Here is a 19,466-nt window from a genome sequence, read left to right on the forward strand (position 1 = left end):
ACTTTTTATGCTACAATAAAGTTTTCCGAAACACTTGATCTTTGTTTCGTTTACGCACATTGCGTTCTTTCAGCAGTGCAGCAGATGACTCAACTTTAAGCTTTCTGCTTTCCTTGAATCAAACCTAGAAGTGGACACGATTCTTTGCATGGTACGGCGAAGTAATCTGCGATAGAGTGTCGAAGACAAAGAATTGCTGCAATGAGACTTAACAATGCATCACAGTGCGTACCAACGTTCACAAGATGAGTTCTGTAGCGCGAGCTGAATATGTAGATCAGGGGTGATTCGCATACATTGTTTACATTGGTTGTAAACGTATCACCTAAGTCACAATGTGCTCCCATCATTGCTGTAAGATGTCACTCCAAACGCCAGAAAACTTTCCTGCCGTTCGGTGCTTACATCGCGTAGGTTACATGAAATCGATGATTGTGTTTGAAATTTGTTCTTAACTCTACGCAGCGGCCCGCAAACAAAATGTGCTACGCCACCCGAGTCGTCCGGCCGTAGATACTTAATGCTACCCATGCGAAGTCATGTCTGTCGCTGGTAGGTTCTAACAAGGGAGACCCCCACCGCACTCCCCTCAAATTTAGTGGCAAGATGGCCCGATTGATAGCCAGTCAAAACCTGAAGAAAAAAAAAAAATGGTTCAAATGGCTCTGAGCACTATGGAACTTAACTTCTGAGATCATCAGTCCCCTAGAACTTAGAACTACTTAAACCTAACTAACCTAAGGACATCACACACATCCATGCTCGAGGCAGGATACGAACCTGCGACCGTAGCGGTCGCGCAGTTCCAGACTGACGCGCCTAGAACCGCTCGGCCACTCCGGCCGGCACCTGAACACAGATCAAGGTTGAAAACAGAAAAAAAGGTGTACTGAACTGTGGAAAAAGGAGGAGAAATAGAAACAGTGAACGCCCAAAGGTCAATATGTGCAACATCTAGCGAATTTGAATAGTCAGGGCGTCGTGTTGTGTGGTCACGGTGTTGGACTCCGAAGAGGAAGATCCGTGTTCTCATCTCCCTTGTGCCCCTTTTTTTCACGAAATTATCATCTATCCGTCCGGTCATTGACGTGTCTATTCGCTGTATTCAAATCTGCGTCTGCGTCGTGGTTAACGTCCGTGTGCTACAGCGAAGCGTAAGGAGGGCACCTCCAGACGTACGTACCTTTTATTTTCTCTACCCAAGTACCACGTATTATGACTCTTGCGTTCCGTTTTGGCTCTTGAATTCCTTTGTTGTAACACAGATCACACCCGTCTGTGTGTTGTTTTCACTTCTGTGAGACGTCTATGCGACATCTCGCCTGCTCCTAGTACTCATCAAATTTACTTGCGACGGTATATATTATCACATGACTCATATTTTATAACCAATGTACGATATGATAATGGCCAACACTATAGAAGAAAAGACACGTGAATGATCAAACGTAAAGCTCATAATTTTGTAGTAAAAATGTGGCACGAAGGAGATTTGAACACGAATCTCCCGCTTTGCAGTCCTACACTGACCACACAACCACGACGCCGTGGGTTTTTCAGTTCGCACGATGTTGCACGTGTTGAGATTGGACCGTTCACTGTTTTCATTTTGCTTCTTTCTTCACAGTTCACTACACCTTCTTCCTGTTTTCATGCTTGACGTGCGTTCAGTTTTTGACAGGCTATCCACTGGGACATTTTACCACTAAATTTGAGGGGGTGTAGCGGGGGGCGGGGTGATGCGACGGGTAGTTTCCATTAGAAGTAGCTTCGTCTCATGACTCGAAGAAATACCTGTAACGTCATCGAAGTGCTCTTTCCTGGAGAGTTATTTGAATATTCTTATTTATCGTGTCTGAATTGTCTTTTGCGATGTCACTAAATAACAATCATTGCTCTCAGGTATACTACATACCTACTTATTGCTGATGCACATTTAAGTCTGCTACCTAGTAACTGACTCAGATGGAACTTTTTATGGTTCTACGTCTATATGACTGCTCTGCAATTCACGATTAGGTGCTTGGCAGAGTGTTCACCGTACCACAGTCACGCTATTTCTCTATCGTTCGATTCTCGAATAGCACGCGGGGAGCAATGAACACTTAAGTCGTTTGTGCGAGTTATTACTATTATTTCTTTACTATGCCTGTTTCTCCCTATGGAGGTGAGAGCCACTAAATATTTTCGCGTTCGGAGGTGAAAGGTATTGATTGTAATTTCGTGAAAAGACATCGCCGCAAAGAAAAATACCCCTGATATAATGATAGCGACCCCACCCGCGTATTATATCCGTGACACACTCGTTCCCTGCTCCACGATAAAGCGAAACGAGCTCCCCTTCTTTGAACTTTATCGATGTTCTCTGTTAATCCTCTCTGATACGGAACCCTCACCGCACAGCACTATTGAGCTTAGGGCAGGCAGTCTCTCTACTAGACCTGCTGAATTTTCTAAGCGTTCTGCCAATAAATACGCGGTAACTGGTTAGCTTTCCCCACAGCATTATCTATGCGATCGTTCCAATTTTTCTTGTAATCTTAATCCTTCAGTATTTAGTTAGATTCACAGCCTTAGATATGTGTGGTTTATGTTGTAACCAAATAACTATCACTATGTAGTTTTATTTTCAAAGAAATTACAATTTCCAACTAATTAATTACTAAGAACTCAGTACTTACTTACTCGCTAATATAAGAACTACTTAGTAATTGAGCTATCGGCCCCTTCTAAACTGTGCCGATTTACAAAATAGTTTTACGGTTTCTGGCTTGAATGTAATGTTTCTGGCCTCTGGTAGACGTTGATCAGGTTACATAGATCAAATCCCGTAACTTACACAGTTCTTACAGTTCCAGTTATCTGCTACACGTTCTCACTGTATCAATTTGTACTGTCAGCGGCGCACGTTCTCCGCCTCTGGAGTCCACTATGGACATAACGCTGCAACAGGTCTTCATATGTAGCAACAGCTACAGTAATCTATGCAAAAAAGCAGCAGGACCTTAAGCATTTTTACCAGATTACTGGTTACAAGTAAGTATTTTAACAAGTGTTTGTTACGAGTCACATTCTCCACGAGTCACACCATTTCCATGTAATCAGTAGTTAAATATGTAACGTAAAAAGGTAAAGTCTGTGGCCCCCAAACCTTGAACGGGGTTCTCGCCTTGCTGCAACTGGAGTGCAGCCTTTCGCTCGCTACGGTGCTAGGACCGGGTGGCTGCCGAGCGCACAGCCCCGGCAACTTTCAACATCCCGTAAGAGATGTCCAGTATTCAGTCTGATAGCAGGCTGAGGGGACCTGGGGACGTTCCTGGACGGACTGTAACGAGGAAAATTGCCCACCCCTACCAGACATTGAACCCGGGACCTCCAGGGCCGGAGTCCAGCCACAGTTTAATATGTGGTGATAAATTCAAATTTGTAGCAGTTGGCGGATGTGACATCATGCAGTGGGTGTGGGAGAGGGTCAGAGCAAGGAGCAGAACTATTCCGCTTTTCGCGGCCATGAGGGCAACATGTTCTGTAGTATACGAATCAATGTGTTGCAATAAATGAGTTCAGTACGCGCATAACTTCAACGTACCGCGACAGAAATACGCAACAATTTGAAAGTAGTTACCACTTATTTCAGAACTCTAGCAGGGCTTACGTTGCACTAACTCCCCTGAACGTAAAATTAGAAAGCCATATTGCTTGTGTCTTGTATGCCAAACTCCTTTTACTCGTGTTTTCGAGTTACTGTTTTCTGCAGATTACGGTAAGAGAAAAGTGTGACAGGAATTGAAGGTTGAAAAGAAGTGGTATATTCCTCTCGTATGGGGGGGGGGGGGGGGGGCTAAGTGATCATGACCTCATTAAGAGCACACCCTGTCCTCTAAGGTACGGACACGATTGCGCTAAAGAAATATACCACTGTCTGTAAAACATAGTTGGGCAACTATAAAGATTATCCTCAATTCGCGATCTTTGAGATCAGCACGTGGTAGAAACACGGAGCCCCACTGAGGGATTCAACGATGCAATACAGCGAACATGTGCTTTACGAAACGGGTTGAACTCGAGACGATAGGCACACGCAAGACCAACGCACCTAAAACTGGAAGACATCAGTCGACGTCATATATCACGTTGAATGTCATCTCTACTGGGAATACAAAAACATATTCAGTCCCACCAAGAGAACCTCAAATATTCAAGTTACAGCAGCCTTTTAAACTACCGACACGGACCATCAGGATACATACATTGATTTGCGCAGTGGATACAAGCACTTTGCTACCAGTTATGGTACCCAGCTATATACTGTCTTCACTGCCCGCTGATACCTGCGCTATTCGTAACAAATTCCAACGTCGATCGTATTTCAGTTTGCTTTTATTTTCAATAGATTTGTTTGAAAAATTTCGTGATGGTTTCAGCATTTTGTTTGCAGTAACCATGTAGGTTGATCCAAGGACGTTCCGGACATTTATACTACTGGTGTTTCCTATAGTTTTTTTAAGTATCAAGCCGCAATGAATAGTTCTGTTACCATGAACAGGCGTACTATTTTAGCGTTATTTAAATATTGACCTCCATTTGGGAAATAAAGCGAATACTGACAATGATATGAAGTACAGAGACACATACAACCCATTCTAGGCAATAAAATGCAACTGAAGCACGGATCGCGAATTTCATGTTTGTGAACAAAATGGGTGCAGTGGATCGTTAGTCTAACTTCTTGAAATCTGCTTTTGAAAGTGGCACATAGCCCCGTCAGTCCAAGAATTTCGAGATCGTAATAGTAAAATTAGAGAAATGTTAAGATGGTTGTTTTTAATGCTTCAGGTGTTCAACATTATCTCCCTCCAATTGAATAAAATACACAGATGTTCACACAATCACGTGGAACCGTCAGATAAATCCTCCTTTGGGATAATGTTCAATTCGCGCATCGCAGTGGCATGAATGTCGGTTGTGTCGTCAAACGTTGACCATTCAGACGAATTTCTGCAATTTGTCGTTTTGGGGCAGGTTCGTATTGATAATAACAAGTCTTGTTGCTCGTGATGATTTTTCCAGAAAATTTCATTTCCATGAAGAAGCGGCAGGCGTCCATGCGTCGTTTTTGTTCAGTTGCCAGGGTGTGCGGGACATTTTGCACCTACTCTAGAGACTCTGGGAATGTGTTTAACACAATTCGGAGACGTTGCTCCATTGCGATTTGCAACACCGCTGACACTGCGGCCGCACGTTTACTAAACACTGCCTGCTCACAACTGACTAGTCGGATACACTTATTAGTTCCACGTGTCTTCCGAAGAAAAACTTCTTTATTTCGTATGCCGAGATATATGATCAATATTACTTATCCTATTAGTTATGTGTCAGTGATATGTTCGTAAGAGACCGTTGCTTACACGATGACCCTCATTAAGACTGTTTTGCAACTTTTCCGAAGTTTAGGACCAATGCGGGTCCGTCGATAAACGTTTTATTCCTAACCAGTGGTGTAATTTGTCGCGTAATTGTGTCGTGCGCTACATATCGCTAGAGGCGCGTCGATTCCGGTCGCGGAACGCTGCAGCATTACCCAGGAACAAGTCAATTCTTCAATGTCGCGAGTTACTGCTCTTTGTAGTTTGAAACATGTCAGAAGAGGCGTACTTTTAGCTTTTGGAATATATCTATTGCATTTCACCTCATATACGAACATACAAGTAGAAAACACCCGGGTTCCTTGAGCGCCGAAAGGATTTCTTTGTGATGCAGTGTAAAAATCTACTTTGGTATCTGTTTTGAATGTTAATGCCTTCCTTATGTTAATTTCTCGTGGAAGTTTAATAGTTTTAGAACGAAGTATAACTGCATTTGAACTAGGTAGGGGCGTAATAGCAGCAAGAGTTTCACGATTTACTACATTCTTTCACCAACACTTTCAAAATTAAGCTCTTTAAGAAAAACGTAGTGCTCTACATTCACATTCTCTAGCTCTTTGGAACTAAAGGGGACCATAAAGTCGCCATGATAACAATGAAGCCAACCCATTTTACAAGTTCGTCTCCTGCTAATGATAAATCAATAGAAGCATCCGTAACCTACATCTCCGTAATTACTCTAGCATTCACAATAAAGTGCCTGGCAGAGGCAACAGACCTACACAAAACGGTATTAAAGAATGTGTGATGCATCTAATTATAGCTACACTGACCATCATGTGACCAAAGTTTAGGAACGCTACTATATCATGAATGTTAAGTGTAGTAGGATGACAGCTAATAAGTGGGTTGTGCATAGTTGTTTTTAAAACTAAGCTGCTGCTCTGTGCCGGCTCCTCTTCGAATTTACCGGAATTTATGCTTTGTCTGAATGGCTTCCGACGCTGAAGATTCAGCTTGACGGCTCTTATATCAAGAGCCGTTAGGTACGAATAATCTTGTGCCAGATTTGACGAGAAACGGAGATCGCTGATTACGGAAACCCACATGCCTCAGCGCGCGTTGCCTGCAGCGCATACTGGGCGTCACGCCTGATTTTTCGTATTCGTTTCTTGAGGCACCGTCAGTATCGGTTGCGGCACAAGCAGTACGCGCCTCTGATGTGGCCTACCTTACGCAGTTTCTGATTTCCAGGTTGCTGGCCTCATTACGAAGTTTGGGCGAACAGAAACACTGAACCAAGCAGAAAGGAAAGCACTGAGGTGAGTCTTCGTCTCTCTTTAACACTCCGATATTGAGCAGCGACACGCAACAGATACTCACCTGTGATCTTGTGGCAGCTAATCCTTATCTTCGGGTCATCGGGAAATTGTGTTTTTGAATCTGAAACAAATACATAAAAACTAGATTACAACACGACAGCAAAACAGTTCCTTCTAATTGATAAGAAGTCCACGCGGGATATCTCGAAAGGTCTCACACACACACACACACACACACACACACACACACACACACACACACACACAGAGAGAGAGAGAGAGAGAGAGAGAGAGAGAGAGAGAGAGAGGGGGGGGGTGTATCATGATAAACGCCCGAAACAATAGGCATGGTAAAAGAGGCTGCTTCATTTTCTAAAAATAAGGACTGGCTCGTCCGAGCATTATGTAACCTTGCTAGTTTTACATTTTCTCAACTTGAGCCGTAATGAATATGATAGGAGTTACAGCATTTCCATCTTTATCATTTGTTAATAAATGAAGCTATATGACCCACACTGAAAGAAGGGTATATAACGCTCTATCTCGACTTTTGTGCAACTACGAGAGTACAGGTGTCATTTGTTGCAGTTATATACAAGGTTTGTCTAAGTACTAACCTGGTTAGTGACAAAGTTTGCTTATTCGCTACTTTTCGTTACCGGCTTAAAAATAGTTTCCTCCAAGAGCCTTACACCGCTCGATGCGACTTTTTCACTGTCCAAAATAATGTTGGAAGTTTTCTTGTGATAGCACGTTCGTCACCGTCGCTTTCTCTTTCACAGCTTAATGGTTTCAAATCTTGCTCTTTCCAGTGCCGATTTCATCTTCGGGAATCGAGAAAAGTAACACGGAGCAAGATCTGGTGAGTATGGTGGATGTTTCAACACAGGAATTCCATGCTTACCCAAAACCACTTCACAGGCGTAAGTTTTTTGGGCATCGTTTTTCTACAAAATTTTCTTATATGAAACTTTTTTATATGAAACATTTTCTTCCGAAATTTGCGGAACTGTTTTTTGACGGCCGCACAAATACTAAACCGACTGTAATTCTGATTAAATTCCCGTTTTTTCAGTGTTTCCCTCCGTTGGTGACGCTGGAGGTCGCCCTAGACATGACTAATCTCCAACCTCTTCTCGTCCCTATTTGAATTGCTTTAACACTAAAAAATACCTTGAGTGTGTGAAATACATTGATCAGTCTACACTTGTTTCACCGAATAATAGGCCTGTGTGGCGGACTTTCCAAGTTTTACATCGTATGTTGCTCTCTCACCTTTTTTCGACGTGCTGTGCATACACAGTCAGACTCAAAAAAGCAACAGTCCGACTGAGTGGAATTGAGAGATGTCACATAACCCGTCAGTGTAGCACTTTACCTCACGGCCCAGGCTGTTTGGCTAAAAAAAATAACCGTATTGATTTTTAACGAACCTCGTGCAAAAGTTAACATCGCTATTTATGATAGAGAACTAACACCAGGCTCGAGTATCTGATTTCCTCTATTACAGATGTCATTCCCCATTCAACCGAAACACTTAGCAGTGAAGTAATGGCACGCATGGATCGAATCATTGCTGAACTACACGCGTATAACCTCAGCAGATGGTTGGCATTTTATTACTTAAACCGAACTTTAAAAGAAAGTATTTTATTTGCTAGCTAGTTTGAATCAGTAATTACTATTTTCACATCAATCTAGAAGACATCAGAAGAATGTGTAAAGGTGAAAGCATTGCACCAAGATTAGAAATCATTAGCAACAACATGTATGTGCTATGTGACAGAACCACGAGATACGAAAAATAATATCGTCTTAAGCGAACTGTAACTGCATAAATAAAGTTCCTGCGAAAATTTACGGCAAAACAAAGCACAAACTTACAGCGTGACTTGTAGTGCGTCTGCAATGTCTTCATGTTGTGCTTTCAGCTGCGGCACGCACGTACACGCCAGAGCAGCACCTTCGCCAGGTCGGTCTCTCTCTCTCTCTCTCTCTCTCTCTCTCTCTCTCTCTCTCTCTCTCTCTCTCTCTCTCTCCCCCCCCCCCCCACCTATACACACACACACACACACACACACACACACACACACACACACACACACACACACACACACACACAAAATTGTGTGCGTGACAAAGGAAGAACCTAGAACTCTGAATCAACAGTTGATTACCGTGACTCAATAAGCACGGTCGTACACAGAACTAATGGCTAATATTCTGTAAATCGAAGGTGAATGGGGGAAAGGAAAGGGAAGGGAAGGAACTTTTGATGCCAGTTGCATCGGAACTTTATGTGGAATCGGCAGCGTCGAGTGAAAATGTGTCCCGGACCGGGGTTCGAACCCGGGATCTCCTGCTCCCTAGGCAGTTGCATTAACCACTGCTCCTTCTGGACACAGAAATCACAGCAAATGCGCATACGACCTCGGCACGCCTCTCGGCTGATCCACACTCGCACCTAACGCCGCCGCCTTTTCACAGTGTCCGTCGATGCCCTCCATGATCACTACCTTCGAGAATCTTACAGGAGGTCGAGCGTATTTGTGTGTCCGCACTGAAGGTGGTGGATTCATTCATTGCCCATCGAGGTGAGTCCATTACATGAATACGTTATTTCGTCCGAAAGAACAGACACCACGCACTGATATAGTTATTGCAAATAATTTCTACCCGTGGGGTACCACTTTCACTTGTATCGTTTTTGTGTCTGCTAGACATTTCTGAAGTTAATGACTGACAAATGTTTTACCAAATAAAAAACTCTTACGATCGAAAGGTAGTAGTATTAACTTGCAAGGGAAAGGCCTGAGACACAGCCAACCGATTCGGTTCTTATTTGGCAGGTAGTTTGTGTGTAACCTGAAACAAAATATTAAACTATTTTGGCTCAAGATAACTCCCGTTTTTGAGGAAACCATCCCCGAAGTTCATGATGCGCAGTCAATTCAAAACTTACCATCGATGGGTAATTGAGACTTGAGCGTTTTAATTATCATATAATGGGGCCACGAATGCATATTTTCCTAAAAATCAAGGAAATAAATTTTTGCTACTGCCGCTAATGTACGAGTAAGGTTAGCGCCATTCAGCATAAGCGGCGATGGCGTAGCGACCAAAGCATCTGCCTGGGGAGCAGATAACCCGTGTTACATTCGCACACGAGTTTTGCAGTTTAACATTTGTATATTTTCCGTTTCGAAATTTGTAGTAATAGGAGGGTTAATAAGCTAAGCAAATTAACAACAAGGTAGGCAAATGGACTTCTCAACCAACTTGCTTTCGCAAAGAATTAAAAATCTAATCCTGGTCGCTTTGCAACGGCACTTTCACTAGCTCTGTTATTTGCCCTCAGTTTCCTTCGAAGAACTACGTGATGGTACTTGTCATATAAACACTCCAAGCAAATATACTCGCAGCGTCAAGAACATCCAATGAATGCAATCTCAGCGCAACTACATCGTACCTTCTGAAGATTCGGCGCAAAACAGACTTCGTTTACACTTCTTTGGGGGAATTTTTTCTGCATACCACGCGTACGATAACGCTGAAAAATCGGTGCTGAAAGTTTAGCAAGTTATTGTATCCGTGTGGTTGTGTAATTCCCGTTAGGTTTCCAGAAGCAAATAGCCATTTTGAAGCCTCGAAATAACGTTTTTTTAAACTTGGTAATAAAAATGAACGGCTATCACACTTGTATGTAGTTTGGCGATATTACTTCTACCGTGCAAATCTGTTTACTATCGTCATCTGTTAGTACGTCATCATACACGGCGGGTATTTGTCTTCCTCAGCAATCAAATGTCAGTAAACTTAACAACATGGGTTTACAATGTAACGAAGACACGTTTGATAACCGAGTCTGACGATTTCAGACTTTGAGCAAGTGACGTCAACACTTTAAGGAGTCAGTTATACGTTTGAGCTGTCCAACACGCCGAGGGCCAAATTAATTAGGTTCTTATAAGCACAGGGAAAATTTGAGCAAAAAAAATTCCAGACGCTGTGATAGAATAACAACGCCATGTACGAATGTGAAAGCAATTTGTTTTTCTCCATTATGCTATAACGTGGATAGAATATGCTGGTCTTCTCAGCAGTCTTACATGTAATTTTTTCCTAAACGAGGTTTAAAATTTTTGTTCTTTACTAACCCAATTAGTTTGAGACATTTGCCCACTTTGTTGCAATTCCTTATTGATTTAATTAATGTATTATCCCTCCTATTACTACGAATTTCGATGCGAAATATATGCAAATGGAAAAAAAATACTGAATACCTCTGGGAACGTAACAAACGTCCTCTGCTCCCCATTAAGATGAATTTGTCGCTAAGATAGCGGCACAATCGTTGAATAGCGTATATCTTATGGGTATATAAGCTGCGTTCTTAACCGTTTTTCCTTAATTTCTAGGAAAATATGCGTTTGTGGACCCCACACATGATAAAAAATGCCCTATTTTAATAACCTATCGATCACATCTATCGATTACGTGTCGTGAACATTTGTTTTCTCAAAAACAAAGGGATGTTGAGCCAAAATATCACGTCCTCCCATTTTAGGTTTTACACAAGTGAGCCAAAAATGTGCAGAACCGGGTGGCTGTGTCTGAGGCCTTCCGCTTGTTAGTGTAATTTCAAGCACCTGCATCGAAGTAGCTTCATTCTTACGTCTCGCTGCAGCGGGATCACAGTATCGCCTTCACTTTGGATCTGTGAAGTGAGTGAATGTAATCTGCTAACAAGGAGACGGCACGACCGTGGGGTCGGGGATTTGTCCGAAATTTTGTGTTGTGAAAGAGGACCCCTAACGCCTCACGTGGTTAATTAAGGCGCACTACTCGGAAAATCCCGAGAAAAATCAATGCAACGTTTCTTAGGTGCCATATGAGTTTAAAATGTTGGTCCATTCCCGAGTCGCCGTTTGGCCTACATGGTTAGCGCTCGGACCCTTAAGCCAGAGGTCTCGGGTTCGATTCCTCCTCCCACACTTTTTTTCCTTGTGTTGCTTGCAAAATTGCAGCGCATTGTTACAGGAAAATCGAGAAATTAATTCCCGGGAAGACTGTAAAAAAACTCATTCTATAATTCACCATCAATTATCGTCACCAATATTCCGAGATATGATTCAATATTCCTGGTTTGCCTCAAAATTATCAAACTCAAAACACTTTCGTAAATGTTAATGGGGCATGTTTTTGTACAGATTTATTGCAAACGCCCTGTGATTGTAAAAAAATCCGCTTTTATATGTTGCGCAAGATGTCGCAAAAATTATTGCTTTGTTTTTACGATAATTACCACAGCGGTTCTTTTTATAATTATTATATGTTTAAAAATTGAATGTTTCCCAATCGGCTTTGTTATTCCCAATGTTTTTTCCTCATATACTTTACAATGAAAAATGGAAAACCCACCGCCATGAATTGTGTTGGACATAAAACAATTTTTATTCAATAATGTAACTAATTTGTTGAAGATAATGTACGTTTGGGAAACCTCCTGAATAATTGGTGGAATAACAAAAGAAAATGAAACAGAAGGGAAAAAGTGCCAGAGGAGGAATCGAACACGAGACCTCTGGCGCAATAGACCGAGCCCTAAACATCTAGGACAGACGGCGGCTCGGCAATTCACTAACATTTTGTACTCATATGGCACCTAAGATACTTTGGATCGATTTTTCCCGGGATTTTCCGGGTAGTGCGTCCTAATACTTTAACCACGTGAGGCGTTAGAGGTCCTCTTTCACCACACAAAATTTCGGACAAATCCCCGACCCCACGGTCGTGCCGTCTCCTTGTAAGACCCAAACATCGAGAATGCGAAAAGCGTCAGCACACAAGCCACTATGGTTCACAACAAGCGCATAAAACCGCAGTGAATTTGACAATTTTCTCGTCTGTGAAACCTTTCGCTGCGCCTCCTATACGAAAAAAACATACAAACTCGCTCGAAAACACAAAGTAACATAGTAATTATCAGTGTAAGATGATAGAACAGTACGCAAATACGCCTGATTGCTAAGATAGTGTCTCGCAGTAAGGCCGCCTTGCTATTCTTCCCAAATGAGGATGTAAAAGGCATCAGTTTTGTCTGAATAGTGGTCAAGGCGCATTCTCTCTCTTGTTTATTTGTAATTTCGTTTTTGGAATGTGTATCATGAGTGAGCTAAAGAATACTGCTTATCATATCTCTCATGCGACGCCCGTTGTCGTTTGACAGGGTCGGTTTGTTTTCTATTATGGACAAAATGTCTCTTAACGCAGAATTTTATGTACTCATTCGACAGAGCGGTCCCATACTGCTGCAGTGCGGTATTCAAAAATGGTTCAAATGGCTCTGAGCACTATGAGACTTAACTTCTAAGGTCATCAGTCCCATATACTTAGAACTACCTAAACCTAAATAACCTAAGGACATCACACACATCCATGCCCGAGGCAGGATTCGAACCTGCGACCCTAGCGGTCGCACGGTTCCAGACTGTAGCGCCTAGAACCGCTCGGCCATTCCGGCCAGCAGTGCGGTATTCGCTTCATCGATCTGTATTAACAGGGACAGTAGACCGCGGAGAATAATCCGTACTCCAGCAGTGATTGAGCAGCGCCCAGGCAGCAGTCAGTGTGGGCCAGGGCGTCCGGATTATTCTGCGTATTTTAATGCCCATGTTAATACAAATCGCTAAAACGAATTTCGCACTAATTTGGGAACGCTCTGTCGAACAGTGACGTAAAACTGAATTTTAAAAATTTTGTTTGTAACGGGAAACAAACTGAGCCTTTTTACTGACATTTGGCTTCGCATGCAAGATGTGATAAGCGGTATTTGTTGGTACAGACTCCAGGTACACATTGCAAAAACCAAATTACATTCATCTCCCGAAACAGAAAATGAGGGTGAAGTCTCTCAGGGAATGGATATATATATATATATATATATATATATATATATATATATATATATATTTTAGAGGCCACTCATAATGGTTATGCGCTTCTTGGCTGTAGGAGCGGCGTCCACTATTGCGTAAGCTTGCAGCCCTGGCGGCGGCCGGCGCCCACCGCGGCCTCCGACGATCCAATTAGCGGCCTTCGGCAGCCTTACAACGCGACACGCCACCTTCGCGTCGAGAGAAAAAAGCAGCCGACGCCACACCACCCTCTGCAGTCCGACTATACCATTGAGATGCAGCCACCTGCAGTCTAACCCAATTTTAACGTCGGAATTGCAGTGCAGAATCTATATCTATTACTACTGTATTTCTATTACACTGTTATACTTACAAGGGAACCTCCCCCTCTCACCCACCTCAGATTTAGTTGTAAGTTGGCACAGTGTATAGGCCTTGAAAAACTGAACACACATCAATCGAGAAAACAGGACGTAGTTATGTGGAACTATGAAAAAGTAAGCAAAATATACAAACTGAGCAGTCTATACGCAACATACGCAACATCAAGGATAGTGTGAGCTCAGGAGCGCCGTGGTCCCGTGGTTAGTGTGAGCAGCTGCGGAACGAGAAGTCCTTGGTTCAAGTCTTCCCTCGAGTGAAAAGTTTATTTTCGCAAAGTTATGATCTGTCCGTTCGTTCACTGACGTCTCTGTTCACTGTAATAAGTTTAGTGTGTGTGTGTTTTGCGACTGCACCGCAAAACCGTGCGATTAGTAGACGAAAGGACGTGCCTCTCCAATGGGAACCGAAAGGATTTGATCGCAAGGTCATAGGTCAACCGATTCCTCCACAGGAAAACACGTCTGATATATTCTATACGACACTGGTGACGGCATGTGCGTCACGTGACAGGAATATGTTGTCGACCTACCTAACTTGTACACTTGGCGAATGGGTGAAAAGATTCTTCTACCTTGCCCGCTTTAGGTTTTCTTGTGGATGTGATCATCACTCCCAAAAAAGTAATGAAAACATAAGAGTGTCACATAAACTGCAACAAATGAATGTAACAGTTTCACAGTCGCACAGTTTTGTCTGTGCTCTGTCAAAACATGTTTTTAACATTTTCAAATTTTTCCGTGTGTAGACCGTCAAATCCTGCATATGTCCAAGCAAATCTGAACATGTCCTGGAATTTTGGAGAGCGAAGTTGATTATATGTGAGTGCCTGAACTTTGATAATTGTCTGAAAATAAAAAATTAAAATTTTCTCCCGAGGGAAGACTTGAACCAAGGACCTATCGTTCCGCAACTGCACACACTAACCACGGGACCACGGCGCTCATGAGTTTACACTCACCTGTATGTTGCCTATCTTACACATGGACTACTCAGTTTGTATATTTTGCTTATTTTTTCATAGTTCCACACAACTTCTTCCTGTTTTCTCGATTGATGTGTTCAGTTTTTCAAGGCCTATCCACTGTACGAACTTTTAACTAATTCTGAGGGGGGTGCGATGCGGAGGTTCCCTTGTGAGCACTATGCGACTTAACTTCTGAGGTCATCAGTCGCCTAGAACTTAGAACTAATTAAACCTAACTAACCTAAGGACACCACACACATCCATGCCCGAGGCAGGATTCGAACCTGCGACCGTAGCGGTCGCTCGGTTCCAGACTGTAGCGCCTAGAACCGCACGGCCACTCCGGCCGGCTTCGGCATAATATAGGTATGATTTCAGTATTTGCATTTTAAGTCCAATCACTCCTAACGTTTCACAAAATCATATTTTGGCATTAATCTGCTGAAAAGAATTACTTGAACACACTCAAGAGAATATAGACAGAGGGTGAAGTAAGGGGAAATAGTCATTTTAAACTTTTGTTTTTATTTTACATTGGAAATTACTAACAAGCATTGTAGCGCTCTTACAATTTTCCCCCTCTAATTCAGTACATCACACATTTTGAAGAAGCTACGGCACACGTAAAAAACCATGCATATTTTGTTCCATTTACAGGACTGCCGAAACAGCTTTGTTGTACGCCAGAAGTAACAGTTGCCCTAATAGCTTGAACCGTCTGACAAGGAAACTCGATGTTGACATTTATAGTTTGTCTGTGTTAAGAAAAAAGTATGATACGAATACACGTAACGAATGACAAAACGTGTGACTGCATGCTTTCTCTAAGTATTCCAATGATGGAATCATGTCGGTGACCAGCCAAATGGTGATGTCTTGTTGCAACGTTTCGATTCTTTTCGTACCTATCAGCTAAAAGCGTGAAGATGATGGGTACGAAACTAATCTAAACGTTGCGGCAAGAAGACATCACTACTCGGATGATCTCCCGAAAAGATTTCGTAAGTCCAAAGGTATTTTAATTCGGCTAGCCTTTTCAGGGACAAAAGTTTTTATGTATTCAAAATACAAGAGGGTTATTCGTTAAGTGAAATCCGATCGGTCCCGAAATGGGAAACGCAGTGGAAATCAAGGTGGTTTTATTTGCAGCATATAGCTACACCTTCCAGCTAGTTCTCTACATAGTCGCCGCTTCGTCTTCAGACATCTGTTGTAACACTGTACCAACTTTACAATACCCTGTCAGAGAAGGCAGCCACCTGTGTTTTCTGCAAATTCTCTACGATCGTCTGCAGCTCATTGTCTGTGCGAGAACGTTGTCTTCGCAGCCAGTGGTTCATGTGAGCAGGATGAACGTCAGAGGGACCAAGTCCAGGTTTTATAGTGGATGATCGAACACTTCCCACCGAAGACACTGCACGGTCGTCCTCATTGCCCCTGCAGCGTGCAGTCGAGAAATTCTCAGGAAGCAAATGTACAACAGTTACGTTACATGGGGTTGCATAAAATTAGGCGAAATCTCTCAGCAGTCATCCACACTTGGCGGGAGACACTATTTTCTAGGCATCTTTACGTGCTCACTGTGCGCTCAGAACTGAAGAGGGGTGACGTGATGCGGTCGATGGGCGTACTAGAGAAACTGCCCAACGCATTTATGCGAAGCGTCATAGTATATTCAGTGTTGTTTCAATTCAGCGACCAGTCTGACCTTACTTTCAGAATAACTCTCGTGTGTAACATTATAGGGTTATTTTGTACCGCACTTTCTAGCTCAGTTCTGCTTATTACCTGAAGTTACTGAGGTAAATAAATTATTCACTTATTCTCGTAAAAGCAACTTCCTTTGAATGTGTGCTTTATATTAAGGATGGTAGTCGTCCCTTTAAATTTTGTTTCTGTGTGAAATCTTTCGGAAAATTTAATTTAGAGTTACTGGACGAGTATAACGTCAGAGACGAACAACGGTGACTTTCCGTTGATTCACAGTTCCCAACCTAAATTGTGAGAGAACGTTTCGCTCTATTTTTATTTTTTTACTGTTGTCACAGGTATATTTCCTTTTTATCTCTTTCATATTGAATCACCCTATATTTTGATCAGGCTGCTCCCGCCTAACTTTAGTGTGTCATTGCTTTCTCACACACAACGCAGAACAAGCGACGTGTGCTCTTACGCACCCTAAAGTTTCTAGAAACGGCAACACTGGGGAGAATACACGTGATAAATCAACTCTATACCCCTCATTAGAAACATGAGAATACGAAACATTGATTATTCTTACAAAACATACATTTATCTCCGACTTCAGGAATTCAGCATCGCGTCAATTCGCCACTTAACTACAACCACAGCCTGTAAGCGTTGGGACCATTAATCAAAGAGATCTTGGAAATGTTCTCTCCACCTGGTTTGTGTACTAATTCATTAAGTATCAACAGTGGTTGTAGCAGGGCCATGACGAACAAGTTGCAGAACATCTTGCAGAACATCTTGCAGACTTCTCAGGCGAACATGAAAGCCAACAGGCAGCGGTGCCCGCCGTTAGGTTTGCACATTTATCTCGTATCGCCGAGAATTCTGCTAAAATATGCCACATGTATAATGGTGGTGGTGGTGGTGGTGGTGGTGGTGGTGGTGGTGGTGGTGGAGGAGGAGGAGGAGGAGGAGAAGAAAAAGAAGAAGAAGTACCTCATGCTCTGTAGCCACCCGCATGCAGGAGTTCGTACTCTGATTTCCCACAGTATGTGCTAGTTAAAATCTTACGTCGAATCGGACGGTGTGACAACCACATTTTGTAGTTTGTCAGGCCTGCATTTCAACAATGCCGGCTCCTAGATTCCGGTCACCAGAGTAAAGCCTCGAACAGAAGGATGACCAAAGTCAGAAACAACAGCAGCAGCAGCAGCAGCAGCACATTTTGGAACTCGGCAGACCAGCAACATCGTTCATGTGTCCAATGAGATCTCAAATATTTTCTACTTGCAGATAATTTAATACGACGCAACTGCGCGCATATAACGTACCACCATCATAACAGCATTCAACGGAAATGCTGGCTGAACACTGTCTACTACCGACCTTTCACGTCACACAAGACGGCGCTACTGACAAGGGAACATCCCCATCGCACCCTCCTCAGATTTAGTTATAAGTTGGCACAGTGGATGGGCCTTGAAAAACTGAACACAGACCAATCGAGAAAACAGGAAGAAGTTCTGCGGAACTATGAAAAAATAAACAAAATGTACAAACTGAGTAGTTCATGCTCAAGAAACGCAATATTAAGGACAGTGTGAGCCCAGGAGCGCCGTGGTCCCGTGGTTGGCGTGAGAAGCTGCGGAACGAGATGTCTTTAGTTCAGATCTTCCCTCGACTGAAAATTTTACTTTCTTTAATTTCCCAAAGTTATGATCTGTCCGTTCGTTCATTGACGTCTCTGTTCACTGTAATAAGTTTAGTGTCTGTATTTTGCGACCGCGCCGCAAAACCGTGCGATTAGTTGACGAAAGGACGTGGCTCTCCAATGGGAACCGAAAGGATTTTATCGCAAGGTCATAGGTCAACCGATTCCTCCACAGGAAAACACGTCTGATATATTCTATACGACACTGGTGACAGCATGTGCGTCACATGACAGGAATATGTTGTCGACCCACCTAACTAGTACACTTGGCGAATGGGTAAAATGATTCTTCTACCTTGCCCGCTTTAGGTTTTCTTGTGGATGTTATAATCACTCCCAAAAAAGTGATGAAAACATAAGAGTTTGTCACATACACTGAAAACAAAGTTAAACTTTTCACTCGAGGGAAGACTTGAACCAAGGATCTCCCATTCCACAGCTCGTCACGCTAACCACGGGACCACGGCGCTCCTGAACGCCCATTGTCCTTGATATTGCCTATCTTGCGCATGGACTACTCAGTTTGTATATTTTGCTTATTTTTTTCATAGTTCCACACAACTTCTTCCTGTTTTATCGATCGATCAGTGCTCAGTTTTTCAAGGCCTATCCACTGTGCCAACTTATAACTAAATCTGAGGGGGGTGCGATGGGGACGTTCCCTTGTGAGCCAACATTCGCCGTCTGTGCAGTATCACTTATCCTTGGTACACAGAGCTTGGATTCATTCGAGTCTTCATTTCAAGTGTGCAAATTTTTAGATAAGTTAATGAACATTGGTTTCCATAAAAAAAGAATCCTTCGCCAAGACTTCAAGGTCTTAACGTTTGTACTGCAAGATTTGAGATACGTGACTTCACATGTATCAAACAACCTGCCAAATCATCAATTCTCTTATGGTTAGTGTGGTTGAATGTAAATATTCTATTGATGAATTACTGGTACTCCATTAATGTTTTACGTTATTTTTAGTCAATAACGAATATTACAATAGTGTTTCATGACGCAGGTGTGGGCAGTGAAGATTCCAAGCTGCAGCACGATATCTTGGCTGATTTCAACGAGAATTGCCGACTGAGGAAGGCGCTGCGGACCCGAAATTAGTTGCGA

The 19,466-nt window shown here is 42.7% G+C and overlaps 1 protein-coding gene across 4 annotated transcripts in view; it reads right to left on the reverse strand.

Moving 5' to 3' along the window:
• LOC126248628 (plasma membrane calcium-transporting ATPase 2) overlaps positions 1-19,466 on the reverse strand; it is a 401,953-nt gene that overhangs the window by 210,421 nt on the left and 172,066 nt on the right. For all 4 annotated transcript variants that reach the window (XM_049949802.1, XM_049949801.1, XM_049949800.1 and 1 more), the window contains exon 3: positions 6,750-6,809. The gene's annotated coding sequence lies outside the window, so the exon portion shown is untranslated. The remainder of the gene's footprint in view (positions 1-6,749; positions 6,810-19,466) is intronic.

Source organism: Schistocerca nitens, chromosome 3 (assembly GCF_023898315.1).
Source record: "Schistocerca nitens isolate TAMUIC-IGC-003100 chromosome 3, iqSchNite1.1, whole genome shotgun sequence".
NCBI classification, from domain to species: domain Eukaryota; kingdom Metazoa; phylum Arthropoda; class Insecta; order Orthoptera; family Acrididae; genus Schistocerca; species Schistocerca nitens.